Raw genomic sequence first — 22597 nt, 5'->3', positions numbered from 1 at the left:
TATTTTGAAGTGGGTTTATGACTCCACCATAGTGGGCTGTATAGAAGGGGGTTAATGACACGACCATAGTGGGCTGTATAGAAGAGGGCTGATGACACCACCATAGTGGGGTGTACAGAAGGGGATTGATGACACCACCATAGTGGGATGTATAGAAGGGAGTTGATGACACCAGCATAGTGGGCTTTATAGAAGGTTGTTGATGACACCAGCATAGTGGGCTGTATAGAAGGGGGTTAATGACACCACCATAGTGTGCTGTATAGGAGAGGGCTGATGACACCACCATAGTGGGGTGTATTGAAGGGGTTGATGACACCACCATAGTGGGCTGTATAGAAGGGGATTGATGACACCACCATAGTGGGCTGTATAGAAGGGGGTTGATGACACCACCATAGTGGTCTGTATAGAAAGGGGTTGATGACAGCACAATAGTGGGCTGTATAGAAGGGGATTGATGATACCACCATTACAGACTGTATAGAAGGGGGCTGATGACACCACCATAGTGGGCTATATAGAAGCGGGTTAATGACACGACCATAGTGGGCTGTATAGAAGGGTTTGATGACACCACCATAGTGGGCTGTATAGAAGGGGGTTGATGACACCACCATAGTGGGCTGTATAGGAGCGGGTTAATGACACGACCATAGTGGGCTGTATAGATGTGGGTTGATTACAACACCATAGTGGTCTGTATAGAAGGGGGTTAATAACACCACCATAGTGGGCTATTTTGAAGTGGGTTTATGACTCCACCATAGTGGGCTGTATAGAAGGGGGTTAATGACACGACCATAGTGGGCTGTATAGAAGAGGGCTGATGACACCAACATAGTGGGGTGTACAGAAGGGGGTTGATGACACCACCATAGTGGGATGTATAGAAGGGAGTTGATGACACCAGCATAGTGGGCTTTATAGAAGGTGGTTGATGACACCAGCATAGTGGGCTGTATAGAAGGGGGTTAATGACACCACCATAGTGTGCTGTATAGAAGAAGGCTGATGACACCACCATAGTGGGGTGTATTGAAGGGGTTGATGACACCACCATAGTGGGCTGTATAGAAGGGGATTGATGACACCACCATAGTGGGCTGTATAGAAGGGGGTTGATGACACCACCATAGTGGGGTGTATAGAAGGGGGTTGATGACACCACCATATTGGGCTGTATAGAAGGGGGTTGATGACACCACCATAGTGGGCTGTATAGAAGGGGGTTAATGACACCACCATAGTGGGCTGTAGAGAAGGGGATTGATGACACCACCATAGTGGGCTGTATAGAAGGGGGTTGATGACACCACCATAGTGGGCTGTATAAAAGGGGGTTGATGACACCACCATAGTGGGCTGTATAGAAAGGGGTTGATGACAGCACCATAGTGGGATGTATAGAAGGGGATTGATGATACCACCATTACAGACTGTATAGAAGGGGGCTGATGACACCACCATAGTGGGCTATATAGAAGCGGGTTAATGACACGACCATAGTGGGCTGTATAGAAGGGTTTGATGACACCACCATAGTGGGCTGTATAGAAGGGAGTTGATGACACCACCATAGTGGGCTGTGTAGGAGCGGGTTAATGACACGTCCATAGTGGGCTGTATAGAAGGGGGTTGATTACAACACCATAGTGGTCTGTATAGAAGGGGGTTAATAACACCACCATAGTGGGCTCTATAGAAGGGGGTTGATGACACCACCATAGTGGGCTATTTTGAAGTGGGTTTATGACTCCACCATAGTGGGCTGTATAGAAGGGAGTTGATGACACCAGCATAGTGGGCTTTATAGAAGATGGTTGATGACACCAGCATAGTGGGCTGTATAGAAGGGGGTTAATGACACCACCATAGTGTGCTGTATAGAAGAGGGCTGATGACACCACCATAGTGGGGTGTATTGAAGGGGTTGATGACACCACCATAGTGGGCTGTATAGAAGGGGATTGATGACACCACCATAGTGGGCTGTATAGAAGGGAGTTGATGACACCACCATAGTGGGCTGTGTAGGAGCGGGTTAATGACACGTCCATAGTGGGCTGTATAGAAGGGGGTTGATTACAACACCATAGTGGTCTGTATAGAAGGGGGTTAATAACACCACCATAGTGGGCTCTATAGAAGGGGGTTGATGACACCACCATAGTGGGCTATTTTGAAGTGGGTTTATGACTCCACCATAGTGGGCTGTATAGAAGGGAGTTGATGACACCAGCATAGTGGGCTTTATAGAAGGTGGTTGATGACACCAGCATAGTGGGCTGTATAGAAGGGGGTTAATGACACCACCATAGTGTGCTGTATAGAAGAGGGCTGATGACACCACCATAGTGGGGTGTATTGAAGGGGTTGATGACACCACCATAGTGGGCTGTATAGAAGGGGATTGATGACACCACCATAGTGGGCTGTATAGAAGGGGGTTGATGACACCACCATAGTGGGCTGTATAAAAGGGGGTTGATGACACCACCATAGTGGGCTGTATAGAAAGGGGTTGATGACAGTACCATAGTGGGCTGTATAGAAGGGGATTGATGATACCACCATTACAGACTGTATAGAAGGGGGCTGATGACACCACCATAGTGGGCTATATAGAAGCGGGTTAATGACTCCACCATAGTGGGCTGTATAGAAGGGGGTTAATGACACGACCATAGTGGGCTGTATAGAAGTGGGCTGATGACACCACCATAGTGGGCTGTACAGAAGGTGGTTAATGACACCACCATAGTGGGCTGTATAGAAGGGGGTTGATGACACCACCATATGGGCTGTACAGAAGGGGGTTAATGACACCACTATAGTGGGCTGTATAGAAGGGGGTTGTTGACACCACCATAGTGGGCTGTATAGAAGGGGTTTAATGACACCACCATAGTGGGCTGTATAGTAGGGGGTTAATGACATCACCGTAGTGGGGTGTATAGAAGGGGGCTGATGACACAACCATAGTGGGCTGTATAGAAGGGGGCTGATGACACCACAATAGTGGGCTGTATAGAAGGGGGTTGATGACACCACCATAGTGGGGTGTATAAAAGGGGGTTGATGACATCACCATAGTGGGCTGTATAGAAGGGGGTTGATGACACCACCATAGTGGGCTGTATAGAAGGGGGTTGATGACACCACCATAGTGGGCTGTATAGAAGGGGGTTAATGACACCACCATAGTGGGCTGTAGAGAAGGGGATTGATGACACCACCATAGTGGGCTGTATAGAAGGGGGTTGATGACACCACCATAGTGGGCTGTATAAAAGGGGGTTGATGACACCACCATAGTGGGCTGTATAGAAAGGGGTTGATGACAGCACCATAGTGGGCTGTATAGAAGGGGATTGATGATACCACCATTACAGACTGTATAGAAGGGGGCTGATGACACCACCATAGTGGGCTATATAGAAGCGGGTTAATGACACGACCATAGTGGGCTGTATAGAAGGGTTTGATGACACCACCATAGTGGGCTGTATAGAAGGGAGTTGATGACTCCATCATAGTGGGCTGTATAGGAGCGGGTTAATGACACGTCCATAGTGGGCTGTATAGAAGGGGGTTGATTACAACACCATAGTGGTCTGTATAGAAGGGGGTTAATAACACCACCATAGTGGGCTCTATAGAAGGGGGTTGATGACACCACCATAGTGGGCTATTTTGAAGTGGGTTTATGACTCCACCATAGTGGGCTGTATAGAAGGGGGTTAATGACACGACCATAGTGGGCTGTATAGAAGAGGGCTGATGACACCACCATAGTGGGGTGTACAGAAGGGGATTGATGACACCACCATAGTGGGATGTATAGAAGGGAGTTGATGACACCAGCATAGTGGGCTTTATAGAAGGTTGTTGATGACACCACCATAGTGGGCTGTACAGAAGGGGGTTAATGACACCACTATAGTGGGCTGTATAGAAGGGGGTTGTTGACACCACCATAGTGGGCTGTATAGAAGGGGATTAATGACACCACCATAGTGGGCTGTATAGTAGGGGGTTAATGAAATCACCGTAGTGGGGTGTATAGAAGGGGGCTGATGACACAACCATAGTGGGCTGTATAGAAGGGGGCAGATGACACCACTATAGTGGGCTGTATAGAAGGGGGTTGATGACACCACCATAATGGGGTGTATAAAAGGGGGTTGATGACATCACCATAGTGGGCTGTATAGAAGGGGGTTGATGACACCACCATAGTGGGCTGTATAGAAGGGGGTTGATGACACCACCATAGTGGGCTGTATAGAAGGGGGTTAATGACACCACCATAGTGGGCTGTAGAGAAGGGGATTGATGACACCACCATAGTGGGCTGTATAGAAGGGGGTTGATGACACCACCATAGTGGGCTGTATAAAAGGGGGTTCATGACACCACCATAGTGGGCTGTATAGAAAGGGGTTGATGACAGCACCATAGTGGGCTGTATAGAAGGGGATTGATGATACCACCATTACAGACTGTATAGAAGGGGACTGATGACAAAACCATAGTGGGCTATTTTGAAGCGGGTTAATGACACGACCATAGTGGGCTGTATAGAAGGGTTTGATGACACCACCATAGTGGTCTGTATAGAAGGGGGTTGATGTCTCCACCATAGTGGTCTGTATAGGAGCGGGTTAATGACACGACCATAGTGGGCTGTATAGAAGGGGGTTGATTACAACACCATAGTGGTCTGTATAGAAGGGGGTTAATAACACCACCATAGTGGGCTGTATAGAAGGGGGTTGATGACACCACCATAGTGGGCTATTTTGAAGTGGTTTTATGACTCCACCATAGTGGGCTGTATAGAAGGGGGTTAATGACACGACCATAGTGGGCTGTATAGAAGAGGGCTGATGACACCACCATAGTGGGGTGTACAGAAGGGGGTTGATGACACCACCATAGTGGGATGTATAGAAGGGAGTTGATGACACCAGCATAGTAGGCTGTATAGAAGGTGGTTGATGACACCAGCCTAGTGGGCTGTATAGTAGGGGGTTAATGACACCACCATAGTGTGCTGTATAGAAGAGGGCTGATGACACCACCATAGTGGGGTGTATTGAAGGGGTTGATGACACCACCATAGTGGGCTGTATAGAAGGGGGTTGATGACACCACCATAGTGGGCTATTTTGAAGTGGGTTTATGACTCCACCATAGTGGGCTGTATAGAAGGGGGTTAATGACACGACCATAGTGGGCTGTATAGAAGTGGGCTGATGACACCACCATAGTGGGCTGTACAGAAGGTGGTTAATGACACCACCATAGTGGGCTGTATAAAAGGGGGTTGATGACACCACCATATGGGCTGTACAGAAGGGGGTTAATGACACCACTATAGTGGGCTGTATAGAAGGGGGTTGTTGACACCACCATAGTGGGCTGTATAGAAGGGGTTTAACGACACCACCATAGTGGGCTGTATAGTAGGGGGTTAATGACATCACCGTAGTGGGGTGTATAGAAGGGGGCTGATGACACAACCATAGTGGGCTGTATAGAAGGGGGCTGATGACACCACCATAGTGGGCTGTATAGAAGGGGGTTGATGACACCACCATAGTGGGGTGTATAAAAGGGGGTTGATGACATCACCATAGTGGGCTGTATAGAAGGGGGTTGATGACACAACCATAGTGGGCTGTATAGAAGGGGGTTGATGACACCACCATAGTGGGCTGTATAGACGGGGGTTAATGACACCACCATAGTGGGCTGTAGAGAAGGGGATTGATGACACCACCATAGTGGGCTGTATAGAAGGGGGTTGATGACACCACCATAGTGGGCTGTATAAAAGGGGGTTGATGACACCACCATAGTGGGCTGTATAGAAAGGGGTTGATGACAGCACCATAGTGGGCTGTATAGAAGGGGATTGATGATACCACCATTACAGACTGTATAGAAGGGGGCTGATGACACCACCATAGTGGGCTATATAGAAGCGGGTTAATGACTCCACCATAGTGGGCTGTATAGAAGGTGGTTATTGACACGACCATAGTGGGCTGTATAGAAGTGGGCTGATGACACCACCATAGTGGGCTGTACAGAAGGTGGTTAATGACACCACCATAGTGGGCTGTATAGAAGGGGGTTGATGACACCACCATATGGGCTGTACAGAAGGGGGTTAATGACACCACTATAGTGGGCTGTATAGAAGGGGGTTGTTGACACCACCATAGTGGGCTGTATAGAAGGGGTTTAATGACACCACCATAGTGGGCTGTATAGTAGGGGGTTAATGACATCACCGTAGTGGGGTGTATAGAAGGGGGCTGATGACACAACCATAGTGGGCTGTATAGAAGGGGGCTGATGACACCACAATAGTGGGCTGTATAGAAGGGGGTTGATGACACCACCATAGTGGGGTGTATAAAAGGGGGTTGATGACATCACCATAGTGGGCTGTATAGAAGGGGGTTGATGACACCACCATAGTGGGCTGTATAGAAGGGGGTTGATGACACCACCATAGTGGGCTGTATAGAAGGGGGTTAATGACACCACCATAGTGGGCTGTAGAGAAGGGGATTGATGACACCACCATAGTGGGCTGTATAGAAGGGGGTTGATGACACCACCATAGTGGGCTGTATAAAAGGGGGTTGATGACACCACCATAGTGGGCTGTATAGAAAGGGGTTGATGACAGCACCATAGTGGGCTGTATAGAAGGGGATTGATGATACCACCATTACAGACTGTATAGAAGGGTGCTGATGACACCACCATAGTGGGCTATATAGAAGCGGGTTAATGACACGACCATAGTGGGCTGTATAGAAGGGTTTGATGACACCACCATAGTGGGCTGTATAGAAGGGAGTTGATGACTCCATCATAGTGGGCTGTATAGGAGCGGGTTAATGACACGTCCATAGTGGGCTGTATAGAAGGTGGTTGATTACAACACCATAGTGGTCTGTATAGAAGGGGGTTAATAACACCAACATAGTGGGCTCTATAGAAGGGGGTTGATGACACCACCATAGTGGGCTATTTTGAAGTGGGTTTATGACTCCACCATAGTGGGCTGTATAGAAGGGGGTTAATGACACGACCATAGTGGGCTGTATAGAAGAGGGCTGATGACACCACCATAGTGGGGTGTACAGAAGGGGATTGATGACACCACCATAGTGGGATGTATAGAAGGGAGTTGATGACACCAGCATAGTGGGCTTTATAGAAGGTTGTTGATGACACCAGCATAGTGGGCTGTATAGAAGGGGGTTAATGACACCACCATAGTGTGCTGTATAGGAGAGGGCTGATGACACCACCATAGTGGGGTGTATTGAAGGGGTTGATGACACCACCATAGTGGGCTGTATAGAAGGGGATTGATGACACCACCATAGTGGGCTGTATAGAAGGGGGTTGATGACACCACCATAGTGGTCTGTATAGAAAGGGGTTGATGACAGCACAATAGTGGGCTGTATAGAAGGGGATTGATGATACCACCATTACAGACTGTATAGAAGGGGGCTGATGACACCACCATAGTGGGCTATATAGAAGCGGGTTAATGACACGACCATAGTGGGCTGTATAGAAGGGTTTGATGACACCACCATAGTGGGCTGTATAGAAGGGGGTTGATGACACCACCATAGTGGGCTGTATAGGAGCGGGTTAATGACACGACCATAGTGGGCTGTATAGATGTGGGTTGATTACAACACCATAGTGGTCTGTATAGAAGGGGGTTAATAACACCACCATAGTGGGCTATTTTGAAGTGGGTTTATGACTCCACCATAGTGGGCTGTATAGAAGGGGGTTAATGACACGACCATAGTGGGCTGTATAGAAGAGGGCTGATGACACCAACATAGTGGGGTGTACAGAAGGGGGTTGATGACACCACCATAGTGGGATGTATAGAAGGGAGTTGATGACACCAGCATAGTGGGCTTTATAGAAGGTGGTTGATGACACCAGCATAGTGGGCTGTATAGAAGGGGGTTAATGACACCACCATAGTGTGCTGTATAGAAGAAGGCTGATGACACCACCATAGTGGGGTGTATTGAAGGGGTTGATGACACCACCATAGTGGGCTGTATAGAAGGGGATTGATGACACCACCATAGTGGGCTGTATAGAAGGGGGTTGATGACACCACCATAGTGGGGTGTATAGAAGGGGGTTGATGACACCACCAGAGTGGGCTGAATAGAAGGGGATTGATGACACCGCCATAGTGGGCAGTACAGAAGGTGGTTAATGACACCACCATAGTGGGCTGTATAGAAGTGGATTGATGACACTGCCATAGTGGGCTGTATAGAAGTGGATTGATGACACCGCTATAGTGGGCTGTACAGAAGGGGGTTGATGACACCACCATAGTGGGCTGTATAGAAGGGGATTGATGACACCTCCATAGCGGGCTGTATAGAAGGGGATTGATGACACCGCCATAGTGGGCTGTATAGAAGGGGATTGATGACACCACCATAGTGGGCTGTATAGAAGGTGGTTGATGACACCACCATAGTGGGCTGTACAGAAGGGGGTTAATGACACCACTATAGTGGGCTGTATAGAAGGGGGTTGTTGACACCACCATAGTGGGCTGTATAGAAGGGGGTTAATGACACCACCATAGTGGGCTGTATAGTAGGGGGTTAATGACATCACCGTAGTGGGGTGTACAGAAGGGGGCTGATGACACAACCATAGTGGGCTGTATAGAAGGGGGCTGATGACACCACCATAGTGGGCTGTATAGAAGGGGGTTGATGACACCACCATAGTGGGGTGTATAAAAGGGGGTTGATGACATCACCATAGTGGGCTGTATAGAAGGGGGTTGATGACACCACCATAGTGGGCTGTATAGAAGGGGGTTGATAACACCACCATAGTGGGCTGTATAGAAGGGGGTTAATGACACCACCATAGTGGGCTGTAGAGAAGGGGATTGATGACACCACCATAGTGGGCTGTATAGAAGGGGGTTGATGACACCACCATAGTGGGCTGTATAAAAGGGGGTTGATGACACCACCATAGTGGGCTGTATAGAAATGGGTTGATGACAGCACCATAGTGGGCTGTATAGAAGGGGATTGATGATACCACCATTACAGACTGTATAGAAGGGGGCTGATGACACCACCATAGTGGGCTATATAGAAGCGGGTTAATGACACGACCATAGTGGGCTGTATAGAAGGGTTTGATGACACCACCATAGTGGGCTGTATAGAAGGGAGTTGATGACACCACCATAGTGGGCTGTGTAGGAGCGGGTTAATGACACGTCCATAGTGGGCTGTATAGAAGGGGGTTGATTACAACACCATAGTGGTCTGTATAGAAGGGGGTTAATAACACCACCATAGTGGGCTCTATAGAAGGGGGTTGATGACACCACCATAGTGGGCTATTTTGAAGTGGGTTTATGACTCCACCATAGTGGGCTGTATAGAAGGGAGTTGATGACACCAGCATAGTGGGCTTTATAGAAGGTGGTTGATGACACCAGCATAGTGGGCTGTATAGAAGGGGGTTAATGACACCACCATAGTGTGCTGTATAGAAGAGGGCTGATGACACCACCATAGTGGGGTGTATTGAAGGGGTTGATGACACCACCATAGTGGGCTGTATAGAAGGGGATTGATGACACCACCATAGTGGGCTGTATAGAAGGGGGTTGATGACACCACCATAGTGGGCTGTATAGAAAGGGGTTGATGACAGCACTATAGTGGGCTGTATAGAAGGGGATTGATGATACCACCATTACAGACTGTATAGAAGGGGGCTGATGACACCACCATAGTGGGCTATATAGAAGCGGGTTAATGACACGACCATAGTGGGCTGTATAGAAGGGTTTGATGACACCACCATAGTGGGCTGTATAGAAGGGGGTTGATGACACCACCATAGTGGGCTGTATAGGAGGGGGTTAATGACACGACCATAGTGGGCTGTATTGAAGTGGGTTGATTACAACACCATAGTGGTCTGTATAGAAGGGGGTTAATAACACCACCATAGTGGGCTGTATAGAAGGGGGTTAATGACACCACCATAGTGGGCTATTTTGAAGTGGGTTTATGACTCCACCATAGTGGGCTGTATAGAAGGGGGTTAATGACACGACCATAGTGGGCTGTATAGAAGAGGGCTGATGACACCACCATAGTGGGGTGTACAGAAGGGGGTTGATGACACCACCATAGTGGGATGTATAGAAGGGAGTTGATGACACCAGCATAGTGGGCTGAATAGAAGGTGGTTGATGACACCAGCATAGTGGGCTGTATAGAAGGGGGTTAATGACACCACCATAGTGTGCTGTATAGAAGAGGGCTGATGACACCACCATAGTGGGGTGTATTGAAGGAGTTGATGATACCACCATAGTGGGCTGTATAGAAGGGGATTGATGACACCACCATAGTGGGCTGTATAGAAGGGGGTTGATGACACCACCATAGTGGGGTGTATAGAAGGGGGTTGATGACACCACCAGAGTGGGCTGAATAGAAGGGGATTGATGACACCGCCATAGTGGGCAGTACAGAAGGTGGTTAATGACACCACCATAGTGGGCTGTATAGAAGTGGATTGATGACACTGCCATAGTGGGCTGTATAGAAGTGGATTGATGACACCGCTATAGTGGGCTGTACAGAAGGGGGTTGATGACACCACCATAGTGGGCTGTATAGAAGGGGATTGATGACACCGCCATAGCGGGCTATATAGAAGGGGATTGATGACACCGCCATAGTGGGCTGTATAGAAGGGGATTGATGACACCGCCATAGTGGGCAGTATAGGAGGTGATTGATGACACCGCCATAGTGGGGTGGAAAGAAGGGGGTTGATGACACCACCATAGTGGGCTGTATAGAAGGGGATTGATGACACCACCATAGTGGGCTGCATAGAAGGGGATTGATGACACCGCCATAGTGGGCTGTATAGAAGGGGATTGATGACACCGCCATAGTGGCTGTATAGAAGGGGATTGATGACACCGCCATAGTGGGGTGTATAGAAGGGGGTTGATGACACCACCATAGTGGGCTGTATAGAAGGGGATTGATGATACCGCCATAGTGGGCTGTATAGAAGGGGGTTGATGACACCACCATAGTGGGCTGTATAGAACAGGGCTTATGACACCACCATAGTGGGGTGTATAGAAGGGGATTGATGACACCACCAAAGTGGGCTGAATAGAAGGGGATTGATGACACCGCCATAGTGCGCTGTATAGAAGTGGGCTGATTACATCACCATAGTGGGGTGTATAGAAGGGGGTTGATGACACCACCATAGTGGGCTGTATAGAAGAGGGCTGATGACACCACCATAGTGGGGTGTATAGAAGGGGGTTGATGACACCACCATAGTGGGCTGTATAGAAGGGGTTTGATCACACCACCATAGTGGGCTGTATAGAAGGGGGCTGATGACACCACCATAGTGGGGTGTATAGAAGGGGGCTGATGATACCACCTTAGTGGGCTGTATAGAAGGGGGTTGATGACACCACCATAGTGGGGTGTATAAAAGGAGGTTGATGACATCACCATAGTGGCGTGTATAGAAGGGGGTTAATGACACCACCATAGTGGGCTGTATAGAAGGGGGTTGATGACACCATCATAGTGGCCTGTATAGAAGGGGTTGATGACACCACCATAGTGGGCTGTATAGAAGGGGGTTAATGACACCACCATAGTGGGCTGTAGAGAAGGGGATTGATGACACCACCATAGTGGGCTGTATAGAAGGGGGTTGATGACACCACCATAGTGTGCTGTATAAAAGTGGGTTGATGACACCACCATAGTGGGCTTTTTAGAAGGGGGTTGATGACACCTCCATAGTGGGCTGTATAAAAGGGGGTTGAGGACACCACCATAGTGGGCTGTATATAAGGTGGTTGATGACACCGCCATAGTGGGGTGTATAGAAAGGGGTTGATGACACTACCATAGTGGGCTGTATAAAAGGGGATTGATGACACCACTATAGAGGCCTGTATAGAAGGGGGCTGATGACACCACCATAGTGGGGTGTATAGAAGGGGATTGATGACACCACCATAGAGGCCTGTACAGAAGGGGGTTGATGACACCACCATAGTGGGCTGTATAGAAGGGGATTGATGACACCGCCATAGCGGGCTGTATAGAAGGGGATTGATGACACCGCCATAGTGGGCTGTATAGAAGGGGATTGATGACACCGCCATAGTGGGCTGTATAGGAGTTGATTGATGACACCGCCATAGTGGGGTGTATAGAAGGGGGTTGATGACACCACCATAGTGGGCTGTATAGAAGGGGATTGATGACACCACCATAGTGGGCTGCATAGAAGGGGATTGATGACACCGCCATAGTGGGCTGTATAGAAGGGGATTGATGACACCGCCATAGTGGCTGTATAGAAGGGGATTGATGACACCGCCATAGTGGGGTGTATAGAAGGGGGTTGATGACACCACCATAGTGGGCTGTATAGAAGGGGATTGATGATACCGCCATAGTGGTCTGTATAGAAGGGGGTTGATGACACCACCATAGTGGGCTGTATAGAACAGGGCTTATGACACCACCATAGTGGGGTGTATAGAAGGGGATTGATGACACCACCAAAGTGGGCTGAATAGAAGGGGATTGATGACACCGCCATAGTGCGCTGTATAGAAGTTTACATCACCATAGTGGGGTGTATAGAAGGGGATGATGACACCACCATAGTGGGCTGTATAGAAGAGGGCTGATGACACCACCATAGTGGGGTGTATAGAAGGGGGTTGATGACACCACCATAGTGGGCTGTATAGAAGGGTTTTGATCACACCACCATAGTGGGCTGTATAGAAGGGGGCTGATGACACCACCATAGTGGGGTGTATAGAAGGGGGCTGATGACACAACCATAGTGGGCTGTATAGAAGGGGGCTGATGACACCACCTTAGTGGGTTGTATAGAAGGGGGTTGATGACACCACCATAGTGGGGTGTATAAAAGGAGGTTGATGACATCACCATAGTGGCGTGTATAGAAGGGGGTTGATGACACCACCATAGTGGGCTGTATAGAAGGGGGTTGATGACACCATCATAGTGGGCTGTATAGAAGGGGTTGATGACACCACCATAGTGGGCTGTATAGAAGGGGGTTAATGACACCACCATAGTGGGCTGTAGAGAAGGGGATTGATGACACCACCATAGTGGGCTGTATAGAAGGGGGTTGATGACACCACCATAGTGGGCTGTATAAAAGTGGGTTGATGACACCACCATAGTGTGCTTTTTAGAAGGGGGTTGATGACACCTCCATAGTGGGCTGTATAAAAGGGGGTTGAGGACACCACCATAGTGGGCTGTATATAAGGGGGTTGATGACACCACTATAGAGGCCTGTATAGAAGGGGGCTGATGACACCTCCATAGTGGGGTGTATAGAAGGGGATTGATGACACCACCATAGAGGCCTTTATAGAAGGGGGCTGATGACACCACCACAATGGGTTGTATAGAAGGGGATTGAAGACAACACCATAGTGGGCTGTATAGAAAGTTGCTGATGACACCACCATAGTGGGCTGTATAGAAGGGGATTGATGATACCACCATTACAGACTGTATAGAAGGGGGCTGATGACACCACCATAGTGGGCAGTATAGAAGGGTGTTGATGACACCACCATAGTGGGCTGTATAGAAGGGTTTGATGACACCACCATAGTGGGTTGTATAGAAGGGGGTTGATGACACCACCATAGTGGGCTGTATAGAAGCGGGTTAATGACACGACAATAGTGGGCTGTATAGAAGGGGGTTGATGACAACACCATAGTGGGCTGTATGGAAGCGGGTTAATGACACCACCATAGTGGGCTGTATAGAAGGGGGTTGATGACACCACCATAGTGGGCTATATAGAAGGGAGTTGATGACACCACCATAGTGGGCTGTATAGAAGGGGGTTAATGACACAACCATAGTGGGCTGTATAGAATGGGGCTGATGACACCACCATAGTGGGGTGTATAGAAGGGGGTTGATGACACCACCATAGTGGGATGTATAGGAGGGGGTTGATGACACCTCCATAGTGGGCTGTATAGAAGGGGATTAATGACATGACCATAGTTGGCTGTATAGAAGGGGGCTGATGACATCACCATAGTGAGCTGTATAGAAGGGGGCTGATGACACCACCATAGTGAGCTGTATAGAAGGTGGCTGATGATACCATCATAAGTGGCTGTATAGAAGGGGGCTGAGTCAGCATGCAGGAAGGATATTGAAAACTTGGCTCAATGGTGATTAACATCAACTCTCGCTCAATGTCACCAAGGCCAAGGAAAACTAAAGCTATACAAACCATTCAACAATGGGGGAATCAGATGTGGAGAAGGTCAGCAACTTCATATTCCTTGGTGTTACTTTCTTGGAGCACCTCTCCATCATATTAACGTCATTGTGAAGAAAGCTTCAACAGCTTCCTCAGAAAGCTGTGGAGGTTCACTGTTTAATTGGAAACCTGGACAATCTTCTACCAATGTGTGGTGGTGAGTAGGCTGACCAGCTGCATCACGGCATAGTGTGGCGTCACCAGTATGTCTGAGCAAAATATGCTGCCCAATACCTCACATGAAAAGCTATACAGAGAATATTGCCATCGGAGACCAGCAGCAATTTTCATGGATCCCCACCTCCAAGGGCATGCTCCCTTCTCGCTGCTGCCATCAGGAAGGAGATGCAGGTGCCACAGGACGTTCCACCAGGTTTAGGAATACTTGATACCCTCTCCACCATCAGACTCACTTTAGCTCATTACATTTTACTGTCTATTTAAACAGACCTCTGCGTTTGCAGTTTGTTTGCAGTTCTTTCTTTAAGTACAGTAGAGCTATAACTCAGCCTAGCCCACAGAAAAAGAATCTCAGGGTTGTAAGTAACGTCATGTACGTACTCTGACAATAAATCTGAACTTGGCAGTATGGAACAAGATCAAATAGAATGACAAGCTGTGCTTCAAAGACCCTATCTTCAGACAACTTGTACCAAAGCAACCTGCCAAACATAGAAAGTCTTGCGCATTAACACACGCACACACAGAGTTAGGCAAGAAATGTGCCTTATCCACACTGTGACAACTCTAATCCACACTTGGAGACAGAGGGCTTCCATTTGTTGGATATTCAGCCAGCATAAACTCCATGGACCGTGGGTACTTCCATCTTGTATGAAAATTTGGATACACAACACAATCAGAGATAAGGAATGAGGTGTACTTGCAATGATTAAGTATTGCAAACTTGTTAATGGCAATCTTATTTAGAGGGCCTCACTTCATCTGGCCATTATACAGCTGGCACAGAGACAAAATTAGACACCCGACATCCTAACTGTGTTCAAGAGGAAGGTGTTCCTTCCAGCGGACACTAAGACAACTGAGTGCCCAAGCATCTGCGGAGGAAGCGCTGACTTGCAATCGCATTTTGGTCCCGCATCATCCCTCCTACTTTCCACTTTCATTAACTGTTCCATCTAAGTCTTCCTGCATCGAATATCTATTCCACCTCATTGCATGAAGGGGTGGGGGTTACGCTGCCATCTCTCCAGAAGGAGGTCCACCTCATTTGGAGTCCATTCATAAAAGGAAGAAGGTGCAGACATGCAAACCATCATTTCACTCATGCCCCCCAAGCAGCATTTCAGATCTTTTCAATGCAGGAGCAGCAGGCATCGTGTGCATGAGAAAGTACAGGTGGTCTCTGGTCAGGCAACAGGAAAAGGAAATCTACTTCTCTGGACTGAGAGGCAACACACGACACAGGGTTTTTAAAGAGATCTCACCTGAAGAATACAATCAGGAAGCATTTAGAAGACCAATGCAGATTTATACTGATATATTTGACTGATTGTCTGGTCTACTGGAATTGACAATGCACAGGCAAGAGAAGTAGTCTGTCCCGAATTTTATGCAGAAGGTTCCAAGGAGTTAGGAGAGCATTAATTCTGCTCTGAAGATGATGCATGATTCTGTCCTGCTCTCTGATGCTAATGCACTTCACAAGCCGACAGTTCAGAGCTCAGCTTCAATGTAAGTATGGATAAAATGCTCAAATTCTTCCATCAAAACTCAGGATAATCCACCAGAGCTCAACAGTCAATAGGACCAGTCTGTCCTAAAAGCAGTGACTTGCTGAACTAGAGCAGATTCCTTTTCTGTGTGAACACTGTTACCAGCCCAGAGGACCCCAAATCCCAGCAGCAATCGATATTCACCAAGACAAATGGTTACTTAAACAAAAGTTGATTTTAATGATCTTTAAATGTGAAAATAGAATCAAGCTTTAACTTATCTCTATTGACCTAACTTAATTCCCTTCTAATTCTAAGCGCAAGTGTATGCATTGTGCGTGCAAGTTCAGAAAAGTTCTTTGGTTCACAGTCCCATCTCATTCCTCCAAGTTCACTGGTTGCAGGCAATCTTTATATTGTGGACAGATTTTAACATTTGTAAAATTCACCAGGCTTTGATGCTTGACAGGTAAATGATTACGGGTCAGGAAGGTTCTTATCAGTTTTCAGAGAGAGATTTGTTGTCCTTTTTAATTAGCCACTTCAGTGTCTTGCTGATGAAACTTGCCCCCTTCAGGGTTCTCCAGATGATAACCTCTTTCTTTCAGGCCACCAAAGAGTTCCTTTTAGTTTCCCTTATTCCAAGTGAAACATTAGACAGCCAGTCCTCTCCTCTTGCATGAATCATGAGGGGTTTGACCTGGCTGTCTTTCAAAATGGGGCATTCAACAAGCTTGTCAGCTTGTCCTGTTCCAGTTCCAGCTACTTCTGCTGGCTGTAACACTGTGGATGTGATCTGTGTGTGTGTGTGTGTGTGTGTGTGTGTGTGTGTGTGTGTGTGTGTGTGTGTGTGTGTGTGTGTCTCTCTCTCTCTCTCTCTCTCTCTGAGAGAAAGCCTGTTTGACTCTCTCTGCTTGCAAAACCACATTACCCTCTTACAACAGCAAGCTCTCCTCCTGACAGAAACAGCTCCGACATGCTCTTTCATCTGTTGACTTTTGTAAACAACAATCCATTAGTGAAGTCTCTTGAGCACTCTTCAAAAGCTCTGGAGCTGATACGTCTACCACAGGGGCAAAGCTCCAGTATTTTAAATAAGATCTGTTTTAATGTGTTTGTATGTGACCTACTCTAACAAACCTTTTTCAATTTATCTTCCAAAAATACGTGTGTATATATATATATATATAAAAAAAATATATATATATATATATATATATATATATTCTGTCACAGCACAGAAACCCACAAGCCAGAATTGAACATCAATCACTGGATCTCTGAGGCAGCAACTCTTATCAGTTATGTCACTATTCAACCCCATATTGAATCAGTTCTGCACTTGGAGCAGATTTCTGTTCTGACTCCAGAGAGAACACTGCAGCCCTCATGGATCAGATTGTTGATTTGTGGGTTCAGTCATCAGGATTGAGATGAACGGAGATTTTAACAGCAATTGCTTGTTTTGCATAACAGCAAATTTGCCTCATTATAAGATGGATCTCACAAGGGTCCCAGTGAAAATGCAGAATTTTAAATTGATGTCCTCCCTCAGGATGCCCACATTCTCCACTCAACACCTTCAATGCCCTCACGTGCATCTCACCACCGGCTATCCTCGGCTGCACTCTTTCCTGGGGCAATGCTGCCAACAAGGCCAGGACATCCCTGCCAGGAAAATTGAACCATCTTCCAGCATAGCATCAACCATTGGAATTGGCGATGCAGTGAATGTGTAGCTCACAAGGAAGATAGCGTTTTGTTGTCCTTATAGTAACTATAACCAGTTAAATTTGTCTAGACATATGGTGGCAGCGCACAAACCATTGTGACACAAGCCCAAAGGAACTTTTCTATTTCTTTAGGAGTTTGAATTACAGCTTTGAAGCATATGGCCTATTTGAAAGTGCACTCTTGCCAAATGTTGAATTTGGATACAACAGACAAATAACTCCCTGAGAAGATGCTTCTCTCATCATTCTGGGTTGGAAGTGTTGTTGAAGATCATTCAGAAGGGATGACGTACTCCATAGACTTTGATGAATGAATGCGGAAAAGTCCAAGTAGACCCAGTCTTCATGATTACAAGAGCCCAGTCAATCTTTTTAACTTGTGAGTTCTCTGATAGGGCAAGGCTCAGAATCCTTTATTTTGAGACAAAAATTAAAGGTGAACTCATGAATGATTTTCTGTTCAAATCTGCCTCTTCCTCAATTCATTTCCCTTTGATTAAATTGAAGGATTCCAGTGACAGTTTTTTTTTGCAAATTCACCCTCAGAGATGGCTTTTTTTAAAAAATGCAGTTTTGATGATCAAATGCAGTTTTGATGATCAAAAGGTACTGTTTCTATTTCCATTGACAGAAATTGAGTTAATTGAGCTAATGTTGTTTTCAGAGTTGCTCCAGTCGTTTCAGTATCAAGCTTCAAAGAGAAGACTTCTACAGTACCAAATTCTGTCATCTTTGTACAAATCTTGGCAAAGTATTCATTGTGGAAAGCCATCAAAACAAATACGGTAGCTCGCTACTTGACCATTCTATTTTGGTGAAGTTCATACTACTTCAGTAATAAATACTTTTCAGAAATCTCATGATCATCTTATTAGTAATAACTTGCCATGCTGTTAATGCAGACACATCTAAGACCACAGATGCCTCCTATCATCCTTAGCAATTAGAATTGATTGATTACTTCACAACTGCATTGTATAAGAAACTGATGACAGTGAAACAATATTAAATGTTTGGGTAAAAGTCCAACCCTGTCGGAATCCAACTAGGGGTAGCCAGGGAGCCCAGTGAAACTTGCCTAGGTCGCATCCTGAGGTGATTTGAACAGGAAGTCCGACCCGCTTATTCCTGTAACGTCAGTGCTTGCGTGGATGCGTTACCGGGCAGCCAGCACCCGAACATCCAGCAGTCCTTCCGGTGAGTGTGGGATGTGTCATCGCTGGGGGCTGGATCCCCCTTAAATCAGTGGGTTAGCAATTTAATGGGTCCATCCCCCTGCACCTTTGACCCAGTAATTCCACCCAGGACCCCAGGAGGGCTACCCTGATGCTGCAGTTTGAAATGAGCCATTGTGTGATGATGCCAAATTATTGGAGCCTCCATAATGTTCTGAGCAGTTGTTGAGTAAGAAAACTCTGAGCCTACATTTTCTGGCCTTATCATTGCCGATGTGGTACAGCACGGCAGTTAACGTAACAGGTAGTGCAATGCTACGACGGCCCCAGCAACCAGGGTTCCAATTCAACACTGCCTGTGAGGAGTTTGTGTGTTCACCCTTTATCTGCAGGTTTTCCTCCAGGTGCTCTGGCTTTCTCCCACTGTTCAAAACGTACCGGGGGTGTAGGTCAATGGGGTGTAATAAGGCGGCATAGGCTTATGGGCTGAAAGAGCCTGTTACCATGCAGCAGGTCTGAATTTAATTTCAATGAGGCACTCATGACGTTGCTATTCCAGTATACTACTTTGAAAATAGGATTGAAATCTTCCATTAACTACTGTGTGTTGATCTTCAATGGCACTGAGGTGAAGGCTAGCAATGCTTCAATGATCGCTTGGCCTGAGTCCTAATCAAATAAAGACAACCATCCATTGTAAGCCCTTTATTACCACATTAGTGGATGTGCACAAGTGGATTGCAATCACATGACCTTTATTAGAACCCATGGACCAGGTGCCATTGTTAAATGCCTCACAAAACTACTCCTGCTCCTCAGTCAATAACTTGTCCTCTTCCTTGTGTCCAAGTAAAAACTCCGTGGAATGACTTGTGTAGGACTTGCATAGATCCTGTTGAGTACTTGGAAGAGGACAATGGGATGCTCTGCAAGGTTCCTGGAGATGCCACAGCTTTCACTGCAGCAGCACTTGGCCGCAGTTGCTGACTGAATCAGCAGTCATGGAATAACAAGGTATCCGAAAACCACCCTGTCCAACCAACTGTTGAAGTTCATTGAAAAGAAAGTTTCTTTCATAAGTAGTCCAGCTAGACATCCCAGAGTACGACAAGTAGAGCACAAGAAAGAATTGCAGGAATCCGTGGGAAGAGATCGAAGAGAGAATGGGCGGAGAGGGACGTCTTCTAACACGTTGGCTCCTTTTCAAAGGTAATGGGAACTCTAGATTGAGTCAATCTAGAGTTCTAGATTCTAGGTCAAGGTCTGTGAAAACTGAAAACGGGACTGAAAAGCACTGAGAGAGGTGGGCTCTCAGATTTTTCCACATGGACCATCACAAGTTGAACATTATGACTCTCATCATTTATAAAGGGATCTGGGTTCACGAAAGGATTGTGAATTGCAAGCATGCAGACACTCACTGCCTGAACTTTGGGGAGGCTGGCAATAGCAGTGTGCCCATATGCTCACCTGGGCTAATGTACTTTGCTGAATGAAAATAGGTGGAATTTCCTTACCCTGCATCGAGATATGGCACGACCAGCTGCAGCCCCCCACGATGTGGCCGCGACCAGCTGCAGCCCCCCACGATAGTCTAGCAGCCACAAAACTGGCAGGATATTGACTTTTACTGCGAAGGAAGAACAGAACAGTCCACTCATAGGCAAGTCTAAAGCTCATAAGTTCCTCTGAATGTCACTGATCATCTTCAGAAGTCCTGGCCTGTGGACCAAGATAAAAATGTGGGACTTTGTAGACTGTGTTTAGGCACAAAAGAGGAGATGAGACCTTCTGGAGTTTTCTCATCCAATTTTGCCCTATCCCCAATAGCTGGGCAAATGTGGAACTATCTTTCAAGCATCCATTGGAAGAACAACAGTAGACCATGTCATCAGCCTTACTGCTCATGAGGAAAAGGTTTCGGAGAACTGCATCAGACTACAGGAGTCAGAGCAAGAAAATGTTTTGCCCTGATTGTACAGTTGAGGAGCAAGCAGTATCGTGATCACGTGGTCAAATTTGGAATGCCTAATGATAGATATGCTTTGTACCAATTGTTTGCTTCAGAAGACTACACTGTGCTCATGCAATGCGGAAAGTGATTTAATGACCCAAGGATGATTTGTGACATGATGTGTTGTTGAAATTGTGGAGTGCCGTAAAACAACCCAGAAAATATGTTGTGGAATACTGGGAAACATTGATTTTCGTAGCCAAAACACTGATAAACCCCCATCAATATGTAATCATATTTGTAGGCTGAAAGCATTATTTCCCATCAAATTTATTTCTACCACATCATCAAACTATCTACATAAATGCCCAATATTCCAGTAACATTTGCATGATGAATAAGTAACTAAATCACATTTTGCAGCATGCAGAGCAATTATGTTCTAAGTTAGACTGAGATCCCAGATGATCAAGAAGTTCTGGGAACTAAAGACAATAAATCACTCTGACACTGCAAGTTTTTCCATGCTTGAGGAAGAGGAAAAAAGTTGGCTAGGTATCCTCAAATCCTGGCAACAGCTGCTTGAATCCACGCTAACAGGAAATAGCATGGAAGAAACGCAGCATTTGGCACATCTGGAATAGATTGCCTGGCTTTGAAAATAATGCCTCATTCCCTTGTTCCCATGATGAGATTTCAAACTTCTACACCGTGGCCAAGAAAATTGCTTAGAATTAGATAAGAAACAACTAGATTAACCCCCTCCTAGTCATTACACATACAAGCAATTTATTTTAACAGGAACTGTTTTGAGCAATTAACGGAGTTTAAAATTCCACTAAATTATGGAAACAGTGCAGAATTGATGTAGTACTAATGAGAACCAACATATGCAATGGATCATAGTTAGTCTGGGTCCAAACTACTCTTTTAGAGGGAAACTGGAAGTTTAAGTTCAGACAACTCCCAAAATAACATTGGGGAACATCTGGGGAATGGTGTGAAACACGAAAGTCTGCAAACACTGTGAGTGTAGTAAAAACACATCAAAATGCTGGAGGAGGAACTCAGCCGGTCTTTCTGTGGCCATAAGAAGTAAAGATATGTTACTGACGTTTTTTGGGCCTGAGCCCATCTTTAAGGAATAAGCAAAATGAGGCAAAAGCAGGAAATCACAGAATTCAGACATTGCCGGCTGAAGGAGGGATCCAACAAAAAGGTGCTAATTGGATATGATAAGGGGGAGAGGTGAGAATTTATTATGTCTGTGCGAAAGGAGACAGGGAAGGAGAGAGAGAGCTGGGGAAGGCTGCAGTGGTGGGGGGGGGGGGGATGGGGAAAGAAGTGAGGGTGAGGTGAGGGGTTTTAACAAAACCAAAAGAAGTCCATATTAATGCCATCCGGCTGGAGGGACCCAGTCGGAAGACGAAGTGTCGTTCCTCCAATTTGTGGGTAATCTCAGTCTTGTGGTATATGAGATGATGGAGAGACATGTTAGCTAGGGAATTGAAATGGGTGCAGACAGAGACGAAGTGCTCAAAGCGATCTCCAAGTCTGCGCCCAGTCTCTCCAATGCAGAGGCAATGG

Source organism: Narcine bancroftii, chromosome 7 (assembly GCF_036971445.1).
Source record: "Narcine bancroftii isolate sNarBan1 chromosome 7, sNarBan1.hap1, whole genome shotgun sequence".
In the NCBI taxonomy this organism is placed as follows: domain Eukaryota; kingdom Metazoa; phylum Chordata; class Chondrichthyes; order Torpediniformes; family Narcinidae; genus Narcine; species Narcine bancroftii.
Note: the sequence above shows the minus strand (reverse complement) of the source record.